The 18,780-nt window shown below is 40.5% G+C and overlaps 1 protein-coding gene across 2 annotated transcripts in view; it reads right to left on the bottom strand.

Moving 5' to 3' along the window:
- KIF26A (kinesin family member 26A) overlaps nucleotides 1–18,780 on the bottom strand; it is a 129,391-nt gene that overhangs the window by 94,998 nt on the left and 15,613 nt on the right. The window lies entirely within an intron of this gene.

Here is an 18,780-nt window from a genome sequence, read left to right as displayed (position 1 = left end):
ACCAATGTCACCAATATGATATATTAAGTTCCATAACTAGTATTTGATAGATGATACAAATGCTGTCAATTCAACATTTTCCCTATGCTGTGGACCCCATTAGCTATCTTGTGCACATACATATGCTAATGTAACAATAATCAGTGGCGGATCCAGGGTTTGCGGGGCCCTGGGCAATTGACTTTAGCGGGGCCCTACTTACTGGGGGGTCTTGCACTTCTAACCTGTACTTCCCAACTGTTGAAGACTAGAAAGAGGGAATAAAATGTGCGGCGCGCTCAGCGCACCGCATGCAAATTAGGCCCGACCACTTTTATGTTGACTCCGCCCATTCTCATTCAATTTTCATGTGATTCCACACAGTATAACCCTCCTACAGTCACCCGTAAATTATGTGTCCCACCTCCATCACTCCCCCATTTTCATATACACCCTTCATCTACCCCTAGTTTCATGTCCGTCCCCCCCCCCCTCTATCTCTGTCCCCAGTGTCATGCCGTTCTCCCCCCTCCATCTGCCCCAGTGTCATGCTGGTCTCACACTCACTCACACACACACTCACCTTCCCTCGCAGCTCTCTCCCTCATACACATATTGTAGCCGCGATGTGACGTCATCACATCGCGGCTACAAATGCCGGAGGCCCGGAGCTCAGCGTTAAAGCAGGAGCTGAGCTGTGACAGCTCCTGCTTTAAACGGCTATGTATTCAGCTCATCGGCGTCCTACGGAAATTGGGACATGCAGAGCAGCCGACCGGGACCATTTTGTTAGGTCCGGGCAGCGCCGCGGGGCCCCGCTAAGCGCGGGGCCCCAGGCGGTTGCCCGGCTCGCCCGGCCCTGGATCCGCCCCTGACAATAATGCTTAAAAGAATATTCTAGGTTAAAATCATACACTTGGTTATGTCTAGTGGAGAGTCTCTGGGACCAGAGCATGAATCTCTCTGTCATGTACCATTCACTTTTTGTTATAGAACTTAAAGAGGACTTTTCAGGTCGTTGGGCGCACACAGTTTTATATACCGCTAAAGCTGTCGGCTTTCCTGTGCCCCAGGACAAGAGCTATTGGTGGTATTACAGGTAACGCTTCACTGTCAGAAGGATGTTCCTGACAGTCTTGCTGGGAACATCCCTCGAGACAGTACTGTCCATAGTTCTGTACTGTCAGAGGGGGCATTCCTTACCGCCCAGCCATGACAATCCATGACGTCCATAGACTAGTATTGGGGAGCGTTCCTCACAGTTTAGCATCATGGCTGAGTGGTAGAGAACGTGCCCTCTGACACTACAGCGCTACGGAAAGACTGTCAGGAGGGGTGTTCCTCACAGCCCAGCTAGTCTGTCAGGAACGCCCTTCTGACAGTGAAGAGCTATCGATAACAGCAAGATAGCACATAACAGGAAAGCAGCTTTTTAGCGGTATATAAAACCGCATGTGCCCGAGGACATGAAAGGTTCTCTTTAAGTAATATCATTATATCCAGTGTGATGTCAATGTGGGATAAAAAATAAAAACTATTTGTATCAGGGCCCAGAATTTTCAGGGTCCTAAAGATTGAAAATCTGCTTTATATGCAGTAATGTATTCCCTGATCCTATACCATTGTGCAACTAGGCAGATGTGCTGATCAGGAGCCTGGGGAAGATAACTGGCATATGTAGAAGCTACTATAGATGCTATCCCTCCTCTTTTCCAAGAACAGAAAAGATTTTTGTACTATATACAGTATTATTTTTATTTATTTTTTTACTAATACTTTTCTGTTCTAAGTGTTCAGTCAATGGGCACCAGGCAGAAGTTTAGCAATATATCAGGAACAAACGTTTCACATATGAACTGGGACAGTTTTGTTTTGCAGCGATCAACACATAGGAAACGTAGTGTTTTCCCAAGTGCTCTCTTTCCTGAATAGCAGAGTTTTAGAGGAAGAGCCCTGAGTGTTACAGACTTTGATGTTTACAATGTCAGGCTCTGTTATGCTTTCCAACACCAATGTCATAGGGAAATCAATGTACAGCTTCATCGTTCTACAGCCACAGAAACAATAGGGTTGTTCGGGATGTGGAAACAAAGGTCTACTTTATTCCCAGTTACGGCACCACTCTTGTGTATGGTCTCTGCCTGGCCATTGCCATAATGCTGCAATCCCAGACAACTGATGGACAGGAGTAGCACTGCTTCTAGAAAAAAAAACAGAAACTTTTTTTTCCAATCCCATAGGCCTTCTTTGATGCCTATATAAGACTAAGGCCTCACATTGCGGAAACACAGCATTTTTCCTACTGTTGAAATGCATCAGAAAAAAAACACTGCATTTTACAGTACCAGCAAAGTGAATGAGATTCTAGCCGATCCCATTCACACATTGTGGGGGGGGGGGGGGGGGAATGCTGCAGAAAAGCTGTGTTCTCAAAAACCCATGCATTTTTGAAAAGTGAAGCGTGTCAGTTTTGATTGCAGGAACACTCATGTTTTCCCTACAGATTTAATAAGGGAATAAAAATGCATCCGCTGTGTTTTTTTTCCCAGGGTTTTTTTTCACTGCATTCCTCAATGTGCAGCCTTAGTCTGAACAAACCGTCACAGTTTTTTTGGGGGGTTTTTTTTGGTCATTGTAAACTTTCAGCTGGACTGACTTAGTTTCAGTACATTTGTGTATCTAAACCTATGTCTCCAATCCTATAGGATTCAGCTAAAGACTATGAATAAAGGGAGCCCAGTCTAGGCTACTACCATACCTTGTGCTATTGGGTGACAACAGCCTGTGCAGGAGTCCCTTTGTCAGAAAGCTAAGGGGATGGAGATTGACACAATCCGAAAAGGGCTGTGAAAGGGGAAACAATGTCCTTCTGTCTTGGGTGGCCAAACTTGGCATCATAATCACAAGGGGACTCGCATAGCAATGGGACTATATGTTTCTAAAATACACCACTGGGTATAAATAACTTAATACATAAAAAATCTCATTGATGACTTACAGGACTCTGTGAGTCTTAGTAATACCATATGGGCAAGTGGTCATAATGATAACTCATGTATAACTCACACATAAACTATGTCCAGGTTTTAAGATCTAAATGGACAAATTCTACGCAGGGTATCTGACAGGCCAGACAGAGGGGCTTAGCAAAGGCTTTATACTAGCCTTGTATATTTTGAGACTTGTGTAGGAGAATTCAGTGGTTGAGATAACAAGGGATTGGAAGACGGCCAATGCAAACATACTGCAACAATGCAGACGTAAGTAAGTCATTAACAACTGCTGGGATGTCTTGAAGGGGTAAAGGTCTTAGATGGAGAAGGCTTTATTAAAGGGGGATATTCCAAGTCTATACATACAGCACCCATAGAAATATTATACAGCTCAGTATGAGACCATACTGTAAATCCCCATGTCTCCAATTTCATTGCACTTTGTTTCATCAAATGTCACAATAGAACAAATTCACACAACACAGATTTATTGTAAATATTTCCAGTGACTGCGCAGTCATCTGAATGGGAGTTACAGCAATCCAAGTGCTTGCCGCCAAAACCAATCCCCATAACATAAAAGGAGCTGACATTCAGTGTAAATATATGTAAATATACCCTTATAGAGATATTCATGAAGAATTGCTTCAAGACGAATACCTACAACAAATGGTGGCTTATAGAGGCAGCATACAACAGCACAAGGAGGGTCAACAGTTCCCCAGTTTAGAACCATAGTGACTCAGAGCACCACTATATAGCTGCTTTGTGTGTATGAGGCTTTAATATGTAAAAGACATTTCAGTACATCATTCAGTCATTTACATTTTTCTGTAAGTCTACAATCTGTATTGTCCCTCTTATTCTAAATCACTACCCTCATCAATATCCACAGACATAATATAGCTGAAATAAGACATTGATATAGACCTACCAGGAAGTCGCAACACTGGCCGGAAAGATGACTAAATGCCTTCATGCACCATTATTTGTGTCCTTAGGACATTTTATGTCTTTTGGCAAAAATTATTTGGTAGAGGTGTCCCAATGATATTTTGTTTTTCCAGGGGTGCCCTGAGTCTGAAAAGGTTGGGAAACACTAATGTAGACAATGACCTAATGTAGTAGAAGAGTTGTAAGCACGGGGGACTTATCACTCATTTCACTCAATGATCTCTTCATAGAAGAATAAAAATAGTCATGTGTATGTGTAGTGCACAATATAGATGCTTTGAAGTATTTGTCTAGCTTGTCAGCCACAGCCTATTGCACTTCCCACCATAGCAATTCCGTGTTTTTTATAGTCCTGGTATACAAGTGATACTAAAGTATTAGACAATGAAAAGGAAAACAATAGGCACACTCCTCAAAGTTGCCAAACTCCAGACAGACTGCAAGTAGATCAATTGTGAGAAATAGGACAGGATGTGTCGAAAAGCTAGATGAGCGATACAGCCAGTTGCATATGAGCATCCATTCATATCAGTAGACTGGGTTCATTGCTACCGTATCCATAAGCCAATCTGGCTCTCATAAAGAGCTCTGCACAATGCTCAGCTGTGGGAAAGTAAGAATGACACGGGCAGGAAGGAACTTTCTGAAAAGCAAGACCTACAATAGTAAACACAATATGGCATGGGAACGTCAGAGCGACTATGGACAATGGACCCGAGTATTGCAGCAAGAAATCTTGGCCAGTCGACAATATGAAATTCTGTCTGCATAGCTATGAAAGTAATATGAATCTACTATGCAGAGTGTTTGGGAATCAGGTTAAGTTGGGGCTATATACCAAATTGGTCATATACATAAGCCAAATTCCTAGTCAAGAATGATTAAGTAAAGCAATGAAAGGTTCCTGCACAAATTATTCAGTGCTAATGTCATTCTGCAATGGATCAATTTACCAATGTGCTGCCAGTAAGAAAAAAAATGTTGTTTTTACTGGAATGATGACTGCTATGTATGGAGTCATTTACTATGTTTTCACCAGGTCACGGTAAGATTGCAGGGGCAGACTCAACATATACTTACTCATCGCCTAAATGGCTCCACGTCTGCCGTGATCTGCTAGACAATTCCCATGAACTAGACATTACTGGCCAAGAAGAACATTATGACTCCACAAGAAGCTTTGTGATATAAGCAGTAATGACAAGAGGTATTTTGGGACACCTCAAGCCCTTACTTAGTTTCTAATCTCGTCTTGTCTACCTGTAAATGAGGCATAAAAAGAAGAAGGTGACTACAAAGAACAGAAGGCAGGAGTCGCCATGACTAACATAAAAATTAGGCCTCTTTCGGGTGCTGTTGACAACACACAACTATCTACCTGGTGCCGGAGGTCCCAGTGCCGCCATCCTATATCACCGACTTGAATAGATCTTTAACTTCTCAAAATTAAGACGACACCAAGGGCCCAAAAGCATCTGAATGGACTGCCTCTGTGATATACCCACTCGTGCCCAAAAAGAATGGCCACACAAAGTAGAAAGAACAGATTCACATCCTATTTGTGGTCGGTACAGTCACACCCCTCTGCTTGAGTGTGAAGGGGTTTTGTGCAGCTAACTATTCTCAATACTTAAGACAAAACAATGCCATAAGACATCATGCATGCCATGTGATGACTATGTTTTAATGACTTCCACACGTCCATACGTCCATTTTCAGAACAATGAAAGTCTATGGGTGTATTCAAAAATCAATTATTTTTTTTCACAGACTATGAATAATAGGATATGTCCTGTTTTGGCCATTTTTACTGCCTGACAGACTCAATACAAGTCAATAGATCTGTTTTGGAGTTGCATCAGATGAGTGATGCCCATTAAAAATGGATCAGTGGGTTGGGTAGAAAAAAACAATGAGGTTTATCTGTTTTTTTAATGCAGAATTAAAAATGGATGACAGATAACAAATCAATGTCAAAAAGGTCAGACGGGCACGAAATGGGTGAAAAATAGGTGATACGCAGATGGGGGGAAAAAAAACCACTGAAAATGAGCGGTTTCATCCATTTTTAAGAGCCGCTTTTCACAATGTTCATGTGCATGTGCCCTAACTCTGTGACAGTTTCATTCTCCTTGTTTAGTGAAGTTGAGGAAGGTCGGAGAAGTAGGAGATAGTAATGTAGTGGAGAAATAATGGGAAAAAGCTGAGAGGCATAGGTTATCACTATATTTCTAGTACCTTAGGTGCTTGTTTCATGAACATTGGAGGAACACTGAAGGAAATCAATCAAAACCTGTGTCAAGGAAAAAGTTGAGGAATTGCCTACAGCAAACAAGTCCCACCTTTCATTATTCTGAGACCTGATCGGTTGGTATTTAGAGCTGCTCCACTTTGCACCAGTTTTGATAAATCTCCCCCATTGTGCACAATGATTTCTACATTGACCTTCTGGACCTGGAAATTGGGCAACCAATATTCTAGACTGATGGAGTTGAGTGTCAACAAAATATAAGCAAGGTTAATATTGAGCTAGCGCATATATCATACTGAAAACTGATCCCCATGAGTAGACCCTCCACCTACAGATACAGTGAAATGGTCAAATCAGTGTTCCCAAAATAGTGCACTCAATCTATAGGAAAGAGTAATGCGAAAAAAAACATACAATGCCTTCCAAGCATATGATGAATATGTCTATGAAATACACATAAACCAATGGCTGATAAATGATATGTTCCCTGAAATACATCTATGACCTAACAGGAGGACGGCGTGCTCTATGAATCACCTTATTCTGCAATCACTCATATAGGAGCAGAAACATGTGGTAAAACATTTGTTAGGAATGATTAAATCGGTATTTTAAGAAGACAGCATGTCATAGAAAACAGACAAGAAAGTACATTCCTCAAGACATACATTTATAGCAGACCTTCAATATGGATACTGAAGAGAAAAATACATGCTACTGTCAATGGTGAATGTCTTGCATATGTAAAAGTCATCCACTTCTGCATCATTACTTAAAACTATGGGGCATATTTACTAAGGCCATATGCCAGAAAAGTTACTTTTCAAGGTCACTTGTAACAAGGTCAATTGTTGTTTTTTTAAACCTTTCACGCTGCCCTTGCCCCTTTCCAAAAAGGGGGCAAGACTCGTGTGGGCAGTGCCATCAGTATGTTTCAGTTAAATGTGTCTGATGAGGCCTGAATCTAATCTTCTGGTGGGATCTTCAAGACCAGCGTACAATATGTCTTTATTAATGACTCTCCCCCATTGGTTGTATGGAAGCGTACAAGTAAATCGATAACTAAGTGTAGCTAATCACACAGTCTGACACAAGAGGAATAGTTATACTTACATCTCAATGTATTCATACATTTCCAAGAGGAATAACAGAGGAATGGCCCAATGCAGAGTTCTAAGAACAGATGCTCCAGAATTGTTATATCATTGTAAGATAGTTATTTCCTTAAGGCTGAGGTCCCACGTTGCGGAAACGCAACTTTTTTTGTTGCAGATTTTGTTGCGGTTTTTTGTGCCAAAGTCAGAAGTGGATTCAGCAGAAGGTAGAAGTAGAAGAACTTCCTATATGTTTCCCTTTCCTTTTGTAGTTACTCCTAGATTTGGCTCAAAACAACTGCAGCAAAATCTGCGACAAAAGAAGCTGTGTTTCCTTAACGTGAGGTCTCAGCCTTAAAGAGCAAAGCTGACCATACAAAGAAAATAGCTGTAGGCTGAACATTCAACCATCGAACAGATATTTTGTACAACTAACATATGCACGTGTATACTCAGCAGTCCATACATCTAATCCTTGGTTCACATCTGCGTTTGGTAATCCTGTTTGGTAATATAGCTTTACAGGTCATATGAGTCATGCGGACAGAAAAGTAGATTATGAAGTACTTTCCTGTCTGCATGTTCCCTGTGGAGATCTTGCGGCAAGCACACGGACCCCATTATAGTCTATGGGGTCTGTGTGCTTTCACTGCACACCGCTTGCAAATGCGTTCAGCGGACCCTCCCGAACGGATTACCGACGCAGATGTGAACGAGGCCTAACATGTATGGATTACTTTGGCAATCTGAACATCCTTCTATTAGCTAGTACCAAAAGCTGTATTTACCTGCTGAGGATAACTACTGCCATGTATTAGAACCAATGTATGCTTGTTGACTTCAATGGACTCCCAACCATATTTTGTTCTCCTGGTGCCAACCAGCAGTAAGCTAATAAATGTTAAATATTCGTAGATAAGTTCAGGATTAATTAATAAATGATATAGATGTCAGAAGAGCAGTCTAAAATCCCATCGCTGTAAAAAACATTTTGGGTAAAATTACAGTGTAATTAAAAAATATAAATCACTCCATCTAAAATAAATATAAAGCGTCTCCTCGGTCCCGCCACTGTGCCGTGTACTAACCTACTGCTGAAATATTAACAGCATCAAAATGAATAAAATATGGAATTTTCATAATTTTACAACTAATTGCTAAGAGACTAATATCTTCATTCATTGCCTTCAGCATATTCCAAATGAATTTAATTGTGGAAATCCTGAACATTTGAACTCTACAGCGGTTTATTAAAACTAAGTAACCTATTTTTTTAAAAATGCACATTTAAAGGGGAAATCCAGCTAAGGACAGAGCCCCACCTGGCGTAAACTCCGTGGTTTACAGTCACCGCTAGCCAATTCCATGCCACATTGCAGAAAAATACGTGCAGCAGAATGCTGCGTTTTCCCAAATCCATTGCAGTTTCAGAAATCTCAGCATGTCAATTAAACCTATGGAAATGCTTCCCTACAGGTATAATGGAAGCAGAAAGTCTGTAGAAGAAAGCTCTGAAGACTTTCTGTGAGAGACGATGTGGGAAAAATGTGATTTTTTTTTCTGCGGTATACTACTTGGGACCATAGCCTAAAACCTATCTCAGGTTACCACAGGTGTGATCAGTAACATGAGATTCATGTTGGAGTGTAAGTACTGTCAGTCTTCATTGGGACCATCTACAGTCCTATGAAAAAGTTTGGGCACCCCTATTAATTTTAATCATTTTTAGTTCTAAATATTTTGGTGTTTGCAGCAGCCATTTCAGTTTGATATATCTAATAACTGATGGACACAGTAATATTTCAGGATTGAAATGAGGTTTATTGTACTAACAGAAAATGTGCAATATGCATTAAACCAAAATTTGACCGGTGCAAAAGTATGGGCACCTCAACAGAAAAGTGACATTAATATTTAGTAGATCCTCCTTTTGCAAAGATAACAGCCTCTAGTCGCTTCCTGTAGCTTTTAATCAGTTCCTGGATCCTGGATGAAGGTATTTTGGACCATTCCTCTTTACAAAACAATTCAAGTTCAGTTAAGTTTGATGGTCGCCGAGTATGGACAGCCCGCTCTCAAATTATCTGAAAACAAAGATTGTTCAACATAGTTGTTCAGGGGAAGGATACAAAAAGTTGTCTCAGAGATTTAACCTGTCAGTTTCAACTGTGAGGAACATAGTAAGGAAATGGAAGACCACAGGGACAGTTCTTGTTAAGCCCAGAAGTGGCAGGCCAAGAAAAATATCAGAAAGGCAGAGAAGAAGAATAGTGAGAACAGTCAAGGACAATCCACAAACCATCTCCAAAGAGCTGCAGCATCATCTTTCTGCAGATGGTGTCACTGTGCATCGGTCAACAATACAGCACACTTTGCACAAGGAGAAGCTGTATGGGAGATTGATGAGAAAGAAGCTGTTTCTGCAACCACGCCACAAACAGAGCCCCCTTAGGTATGTAAAAGCACATTTGGACAAGCCTGTGGACTGTTGAACCAAAGATTGAGTTGTTTGGTCATACAAAAAGGCGTTATGCATGGCGTCCAAAAAAAAACAGCATTCCAAGAAAAACACTTGCTACCCACTGTAAAATTTGGTGGAAGTTCCATCATGCTTTGGGGCTGTGTGGCCAATGCCGGCACCGGGAATCTTGTTAAAGTTGAGGGTCGCATGGATTCCACTCAGTATCAGCAGATTCTTGAGAATAATGTTCAAGAATCAGTGACGAAGTTGAAGTTACGCCGGGGATAGATATTTCAGCAAGGCAATGATCCAAAACACCGCTCCAAATCGACTCAGGCATTCATGCAGAGGAAGAATTACAATGTTCTGGAATGGCCATCCCAGTCCCCAGACCTGAATATCATTGAACATCTGTGGGATGATTTGAAGCGGGCTGTCCATACTCGGCGACCATCAAACTTAACTGAACTTGAATTGTTTTGTAAAGAGGAATGGTCCAAAATACCTTCATCCAGGATCCAGGAACTGATTAAAAGCTACAGGAAGCGACTAGAGGCTGTTATCTTTGCAAAAGGAGGATCTACTAAATATTAATGTCACTTTTCTGTTGAAGTGCCCATACTTTTGCACTGGTCAAATTTTGGTTTAATGCATATTGCACATTTTCTGTTAGTACAATAAACCTCATTTCAATCCTGAAATATTACTGTGTCCATCAGTTATTAGATATATCAAACTGAAATGGCTGCTGCAAACACCAAAATATTTAGAACTAAAAATGATTAAGATTAATAGGGGTGCCCAAACTTTTTCATAGGACTGTATTTATGAATTAGTGATGGTCTAAACCAGGGGTAGGGAACGTACGACTCTCCAGCTGTTGCAAAACTACAACTCCCAGCATGCATACTGGCTCTGCTGTTCTGGGAACTCCCATGGAAGTGAATGGAGCATGCTGGGAGTTGTAGTTTCACAGCAGCTGGAGAGCCAAAGGTTCCCTACCCCTGGTCTAAACTGACAGACACCGACAGTAGCATTATGCGATTTAACTTTAATCCTAAATCTCCAAGTGGTCCAGAACTTTGATGCACTCTTGAAGACTGTAGTTGCAAGGGTCTTATGCAGAGGAACCAAATGTAGCAGTCGCTCCCACTCCCTGGACCCTAAGGGGGTGTGAAAGATCTTTCTGCCACATAAAATATACCAATATTCTAAATGGTGCTAAATATTTAGAGGTCCCAATAAAGTTTTTGCATTGGGGCCCAGCAGTGTCCATTTACGCTTCTGGTCTTGTGTCGTGGTAGCGAGTTCTAGAGCATAGAGGATGCACTGGAGAAATCTTGAAGACAGTTGTGTGAAGAGCAAATAAGAGAAAAAAAGCAAAGGAGGAGGTCTTGAGAGGATCAGAGATTACATGTTGAGAGATAGCGGGATATTAGGTTAGAGATGCATGGAGGGGACCGATTGTGGATGAGTTTGTATGCCAGTGTTAGCATGTTAAACTATTTGCTGGGAAATGGGTAGCCAGTGAATGGATTGGAAGAAGGGTGATGGTGAACAAGGAGAAAATGGATTAACTGGGCAGCAAAGTTGAGGGTGAGCTGGAGGGGATCATGAGCATTTTCTGGGAGGCCACAAAGCAGGTCATTGCAGTAGTCCAATCTTTAGAACATAAGGGCATGGACTAGCACTTTTGTAGTCTCAAGGAAAGAGGAAAGAGCAGATTCTATATTTTTGAGTTGGAGGTAACAAGAAGAGTTGAGTGCTTAGATGTGAGGCTTGAAGGACAGGACAGAGTCAACGGTTATCCAAACGTAACAGGATTGTAGTACTTTGGTAAGTGTGGCACCATTAATTTTGACAGCTAGGTCAGGTAGGTGTGTGAGTAGGAGACACATTATCAGTACCCCAATGACATGTTCGCTTAGAGATACTATACAACCGTCTGATTAGAATGTCTCTTTTGCCAAATAACACATTATGACATATTGACAAATATTTTTATTCTCTAAGACAAACCAATTTATTAAATGGTTAACCATGTTGGAGGTCATGGAGCACTTTCTGTGGTCACATGGTCACCAATTTCTGTACAAGTATATCTAAATGTCCCTTTTTTCCTGTAGTCATCATGGATTTCTTCATGTCTGCAGTCTTGTATATGGTATCGTTTATTATTTATTTATGACCATGAATCTGAATGTAGACTTGTGTTGCTTTTTCTCAATTACTATGGTGACTATGGTAAAGCGTTTCTAAGAGATTTAATACTGAATAGATCTGAACAGAGGGGATCTGTTTAACCTTTCTCCTGATGGTCAATGCTCTTTATAACCTTTAGACACAATGTGAGGTTTGTGCCTGAAATTCTAGCCTTAAACAAGCTTTAACACAATGACAGGACATTGCATTAATAGTGCCCTTTACAAAGATGGAAATGTATTAGGGATATTCTCTTACCTATCATCAAGTTCCTTTTTTTCTATTATCAAAGACGTTTCCCCTTGAAAGACACATAATTGCGACCACACAGAGTGACCTTCTAGGACAGGTGCACCGACCCGCTAGAACCAGGTCTCAGCACAAAGTAGTATATTTTCCCAAAGCATATACCACCCAGAAGGAGACAGGTCAATGTCAATAAGCTACAGATAAAGCCATGAGAAGAATCTATGCATTGTAAGTATGAATCTACTTCCCAAGAACAACCAGCAACGTAACACTATCCACCAGCCGTGAAGCTTTCAATGACTCTTTGAAACATTTGTTTTGCTTCCTATTTCCAGACGCTGGACCCTAAACCTACATCCTAATGTAGGCACACAATGCAACATTAAAAAAAAAAAAAAAACTAAATATAGTTCCAAAGGAATTTTATAATCATCATGCAGGAAACTTTTCAATTGAAATGAAGGTCAATAAGAGCAAATTTCCCCTACAGGTCCTGGCTTCTTCCAGACTCCTCCAGCAGGAAAAATGACATTGTTTCATTAAACAATGTTGGTTATAATACATAAAGTAACAATGTAATCACCGACAAATGGACAAATCCTTAAGAATAACAGGGATGTCCAAAACTAATTTATGACAGGAAACTGGAAGGTGTCAGTAAGTAGATCCTACAGGATTGTTTGGGTTTGGAGTTGAGACTTGAGTAAAAGAAGGGATTATATTTGCACAAATTGCTTATATCTTCTAGTTTTAACCCTTCATTGCTATGGTGCATATTTTATCTCAGTTTAGAAATAATGTTTTGCACAGAAAAATTTCCTAATATAACAAAGACAACCCCAGGTTAAAAAAAACTCACATTCAGCTTCTTTCTGCCCTTGTGATAGGGGAACTATAGCCTAACATGGCACCCATTCCAAGAAATTTTTTCCCTGTTATGTATGTCTGAGTGGCTTTGTTCTAGCATTTAGAGGGGGTGCAAAATGGAAACATATTCACTCGAGATTATTATATTGGTATATATCCAGACGTATACAATAAATGTACCATAGACAGGCTTGCCACCATTGGGCATGGCATCTGGGAGAAAGGTTTAAAGGTTTTCAGGCAAGTCCACACCCTTCTGTACATTGACACAGCCATTTTGGATACTGACACAGTCCCTTTCCTGTGACATGAGCACAAAATGTTATGGCCATATCCCTTTATGAATAAATACAGGAAAATGGGAAGGGAATACTCAGCTCACATAGCAGTCCACATTGCAGCTTGACTCATCCACTAAAAAGTTCCCACGGCTCTGCTCGGATGAAATCTCCCTCGGTTCGGAGCGTTGAAGATAAATCCAAGACTATAAAAAATCCAGCATGACCGTGGTTGGAGAATTAAAATCCTTCTTTATTTAATCTTCATAAAAAGCCATTGTACACGCATCCAGCAATACCTTTGCCTCAGACTGACGCGTTTCGGAAATACTTTCCTTTCTCAAAGGCTTTGAGAAAGGAAAGTATTCCGAAACGCGTCAGTCTGACGCAGAGGTATTGCTGGATGCATGTACAATGGCTTTTTATGAAGATTAAATAAAGAAGGATTTTAATTCTCCAACCACGGTCATGCTGGATTTTTTATAGTCTTGGATTTATCACATCCCTTTATGTATGATACTAGAAGTGCCTAAGTCACATATAAAATGACTGCTAGCCTGGCGGATGTGGGAGATTTGCCAGCATTGACAGGAGTCCAGGGGGTTATGCTTTTTTTTTTTTTTTTGGGGGGGGGGCTCATGGAGAGTTGTTAATTATGATTTTATGTGACCAGACTAGTCTATAACTGTCTTAATATCATCTTGCAGCCATATGTCATAGAGTAGCCTCATTGTCCATAGAAACCAGCAAAGTTCAAGTCTCAATTCTACAGCCAGAACAAAGGGCAACAAAGACACTTGAGCGCGTTGCAGATGCAAAGTGGAGTAATTGTCCAGAGAGCTGGAATCGGACTGGTTACCACACATCCACTTTTCCTTGGCACTAGTTTTCCTCTATATGGGGATTTTCACATATATCCAATAACATCATCCCATAAAATGGCTGACTACAAAAGATGGTTCCACCTTAAAACTTGACGTCAATGCAGTAAAAAGGGAGGAAAAGTACACGGGTTCCTGGACACTTATGTTTCTTTTATGATATCACTTCCAGGGAACTAAGTGGTTCTGAAAGCTTTCAATATCTGTTCAATTAGACAATTACCATTATTTCTATTTCACGTTCCTACTCACAACAGGAAAATCCATTTCATATAAGTGTACTAAGCCCGAAACCAGCATAAATATACTGCCACAAAGTGAAGATAAAGTGAAAGAATTATCTGAACAGTCAACCCCCAGCTATCTGTATCGAAATAGAGAAATAAGGTTTAATTCTAACCAATTCACACTTATAAGGAAGCTAAGATATGAGAAGCTGTTTGACATGGATGGAACAAAGTGGTCACCTCACCAGTTATTTTTTTTTCCCCTGGTTAAAAAATACTTCATACGAGACAAAAAAGATTAAGTTTAAGAGTAGTCAAGAAACTGAACTTTGTTCCCACCATGTTAAATACAAAAAAGGGGCATGGCCAGTTTTAGGGGGTGGCAATTGTGGATATACTCCAAAGCCCCCATTTTATAAGGGCCCTCAAAAACAACTTGAATGTGTAGTACAAAAAACTTCCCTCTCTTTGATCACTGACTTGGCCATAGAGCACCAGGGATTTTACCAGTGACTGCTTCATTGTTAGAGACTGTATGGTATCAGTATTTGGACACTTAATGGCAGTCATTTGGATACTGAATGTCAGTATTTTGTAGGATCTGTATGGCTGTGAAGGACTTACACAGTCCCCCAATATATTGAAGAAAAGTAAAATCAGAATCTATCCTTATACACAACTCTGCACTTGCCCGTTCCTGTTCCTCCATTAGCACTTAGCATATATAACATAAAGGATACTGATATAAACACTGTTATTAGTTATTCTAAACATTTCTTTATATGGCACCAGCAAAGTGGAGAGACAACTACAATGTACAGTAGATGTATATAGCACAGTAAGATAAATGGAAAGAGGAACGTTTACATAAGGAGACCTCCTCCCATAATTCCACATTATGAGTTTATTTTATGACATCCAGTTACACTGCACTTTACTAAATCCTAGATATATATTAGGATTACATCGTAGTTAAGGCATCCCCATGCTTATGTCTCCACCTGTTGATCTGCAAGACAGAACATGCGGTCTAGCATGGCACTAATGCTGGTTGTAGGAATTTTGTGATCCATTGCATTAGCTGATGGCCACCTGTTTAAGCCTAGGTTTACGATCACTCTTGGGCATTTCTAGGGAAGAGCTCCATAATTAACATTTTTTCTAAGGGAAGGACCCTAGTTCTTGAAATATTTGTTGGGGTATTATGGCTGTAGTGTTGGGAGGAGAAAAGTGGAGAGGATGGATTAATAGGTATCACAAGATCTAGTGTTGCAATATGCACAGTTTCTGTTCAGTTTCCATAAACATACAGTTAAACATAGATGAGATAAGAGTAACCAGTAATACTAAGTACAGTCCAAACACATCGGTACAAGAGGGAAGTGCAGGGCTGAAATTACCCATTCTTACAAACCCATCAGCCATGGCATCAAACCTCATTCAAACCACATAAGACAGGAGATTTCAGAAGTCTACTTGCATTTCCACCTCCAGGTTTGGCATCATTGTGGTACAGCACCTGTACAGACCACATCCCTGTGTAGGTCGTCACCATCCATTAACATGAGGCCAACTTGGAATGTGCACTGTCTCCAAAGGCCCATATGTGTTACATATATCCAGACATAGACTGTACAGGCTGCTGTATATTGACTTAGCTCTGTTGATGGATATAATGAGCAACATCAATCCCCAATAGCCCTGTATGTAATTCTGGCTACAAACTGTAGCTAAATGGAGCAATTGTTATAATAACACACTATTCCTATGTAGGTAATTCAGAAAATATTTGCATCCATTAATCCAAGCTAAACCTCACCAGCCAAAGCCTATTATATGATCCTTATATCATATGACACTTTGGAAATGTCATTGAAAAACACATTTTACCCTTCTGGTAAAGATTTGGAAGTAAATGCTTAACAGGTGGACTGAATCACTCACCCGCAGCACTATGTTTACATCACAGGGCTATTAGCCGGCTAATGATGACAACCGTCCCCAGATGCCCTGACAACTCCTGGAATTATGGAACAGGATCGTGTTTGTTTGTAGAGAAGACAAAGAACAGAAATGTTTGCAAAAATATATTTGGGTTACTGTCCCTTTTAGACTCGGCAACATGTTCTAATGTTATTTTATTGTCACAGATCCCTCCCATGTTAAAGGGACGGGCTGGTTTCCTTCCTGAGCCAAGATCACACAGCATTGCATTGGGTCACCCTGTCATTAATTGTCACAGCAGTTCTCGTTCTCACACACATTCCAAAAAAGAAGAAAAAAGTATCTGCACATAGAGAGAAATTATGGGTGACTGTCGTCTATCGGAACACCAGATGTTGGCTCAAATAGTGATAAAATGACATGTCTCGAAGGCTGCACTAGATACAGAGGACAAGGATCTGTCTGCTCTAATATAGATCAAGCAGGGACACATACAATGAACCAATATAAGAAATTCCATCAAGTTGTTATAGTGTATACGTACATCATAAAATCATAAAATCTTTTTCTAAATAGCATGTATTTGCCCATTTTAATACATTGAATATAGTAAATGTATGCAATACACTAATAAGGTTCAAACTCAAGATTGTAAAAGGCCAAAATATTCTACCTATAAAAGTCAATTGCATTTATGAAGTCAAAGGGGTCTGGGACTGCTTAGAATACAAACTCCTGCAAATACCCCGAAGGCCCCAAGCAGAAAACCGTGGGCAAGATCAGTGTACAATCCTTGTTTCTCACGGATAGCACACTGACCTATTCATTTCTATGAGTACATGCACACAACCATGATTTCCACTGATCAGTGTATGAGCTGTGATTCTGCAACGCATCAGACCGAACATGTCCTATTCTGTTCAGTGTTTGCGGAATGGATTCGTCCATAGAAGCCTATGGGAGGCTAAAAACCTAGGACGGCACACGGATGTACTCCGTGTGTCATCAGTGTGCCACCCGTTCTCAAGGACAAGCTAGGGATATCAATAGATGTCACCTGTGTTTTTTAATGGTGAATCTGCAAACTAGAATCAAACACTGATGGCACACTGAAGACACTCTGTCAGTTTTTGCAGAAAAACTTCACTGATGCTGAACAAACACTGAAGACACACTGAAGACACACTGTCTACAAAAACTGAACACTTATTACACATTTGCTGACTGTAAAATACACATGGTCGTCTACAACTAGGCTTAGGGGGTGTTCAAACTTGCGCCATGTATCTGTCCCAATCCCCGGAGAATCTGAATAGGGGACGGCTTGCCTGCAGTCAGTTTTAAAACCCATTCATTTGAAAGTTTTTTTTAAAGCAAACGGCCAGTGTCCGTATGCGGCCTCTCCGCCTGGAAAGCGTTTTTTTGGCACGGCCACAAAGTCGGCCAGTTTTCCCTAGAGAGGCTGCATATGGACACTGGTTTACTTTAAAAACCTATTAAATAAATGGGTTTTGAAACTGTCCGTTGGCAACCTGTCCCCTATCCAGATTCTCCGGGGATTAGGACGGAAACACGGCGGATGGACAGGGGCGCAAGTGTGAATGCCCCCTTAGTCTATCTTTTCTGTCCTGAGGTGATACTCCAGTTTCTATGCCAGCTCTATTTAAAAAATGCTGGAACTTTTTTTTGTCCCATTTGATAACACATCAGCTCAACAGACTAATCATGTACACTTTTCAAAAGTGGAGTAAGTGGCATAAATATGTAAAATATTACCAAATGTATGCAAAGTAAGCCCCGAATGTTGCAAAAAACAGTCCTTGATAAATGTTCCCATGAGATACGATGAGTAAAAATGAAAAAACCACAGTCAGTTTAACACTGTGGAGTAAAGATTTAACTCAGATAATCAGCTTTGTCTTATGCATCTGTCTGCTAACCATGCTACACTATACCAAAAGTAGTAGCGCTCCCTCCGATCCCAGTTTTTTTCAACTTTTTCACAATCCTCTATAAAAACAAAGTTTCATATAGTAAAAACTGAATCAGTGTTGTAACGAAAACTCTCTGCTAGATGGCGGCAAAGAGCAGCATGTGAAGTTTCAACTAACCCAAACATATGCAGACAGGAACAAAGCAGATGCAAAAATAAGTCTTATTTTTAGTCGACAACTATGCGATTCCTACCATAGACAGAATCCTGGGGTCTTTGTCAGTGCATGATTGCTACCACATAACAAATTGTCCCAAGCATAAATCAAGAAATTGCAAGAACAAGATTCATTCTGTACATAGATGATGTTGCATTAAGATGTATTCACAAGTTGTCAGATGTAAGTCACCACTATGTAATTTCAATCAAGGATCAGTCAAGGTATCAGTATTGTCATAAAATGTTGA

This window comes from Leptodactylus fuscus, chromosome 7 (assembly GCF_031893055.1).
Source record: "Leptodactylus fuscus isolate aLepFus1 chromosome 7, aLepFus1.hap2, whole genome shotgun sequence".
NCBI lineage: Eukaryota > Metazoa > Chordata > Amphibia > Anura > Leptodactylidae > Leptodactylus > Leptodactylus fuscus.
Note: the sequence above shows the minus strand (reverse complement) of the source record. Positions and strands in the feature narration are given on the sequence as shown.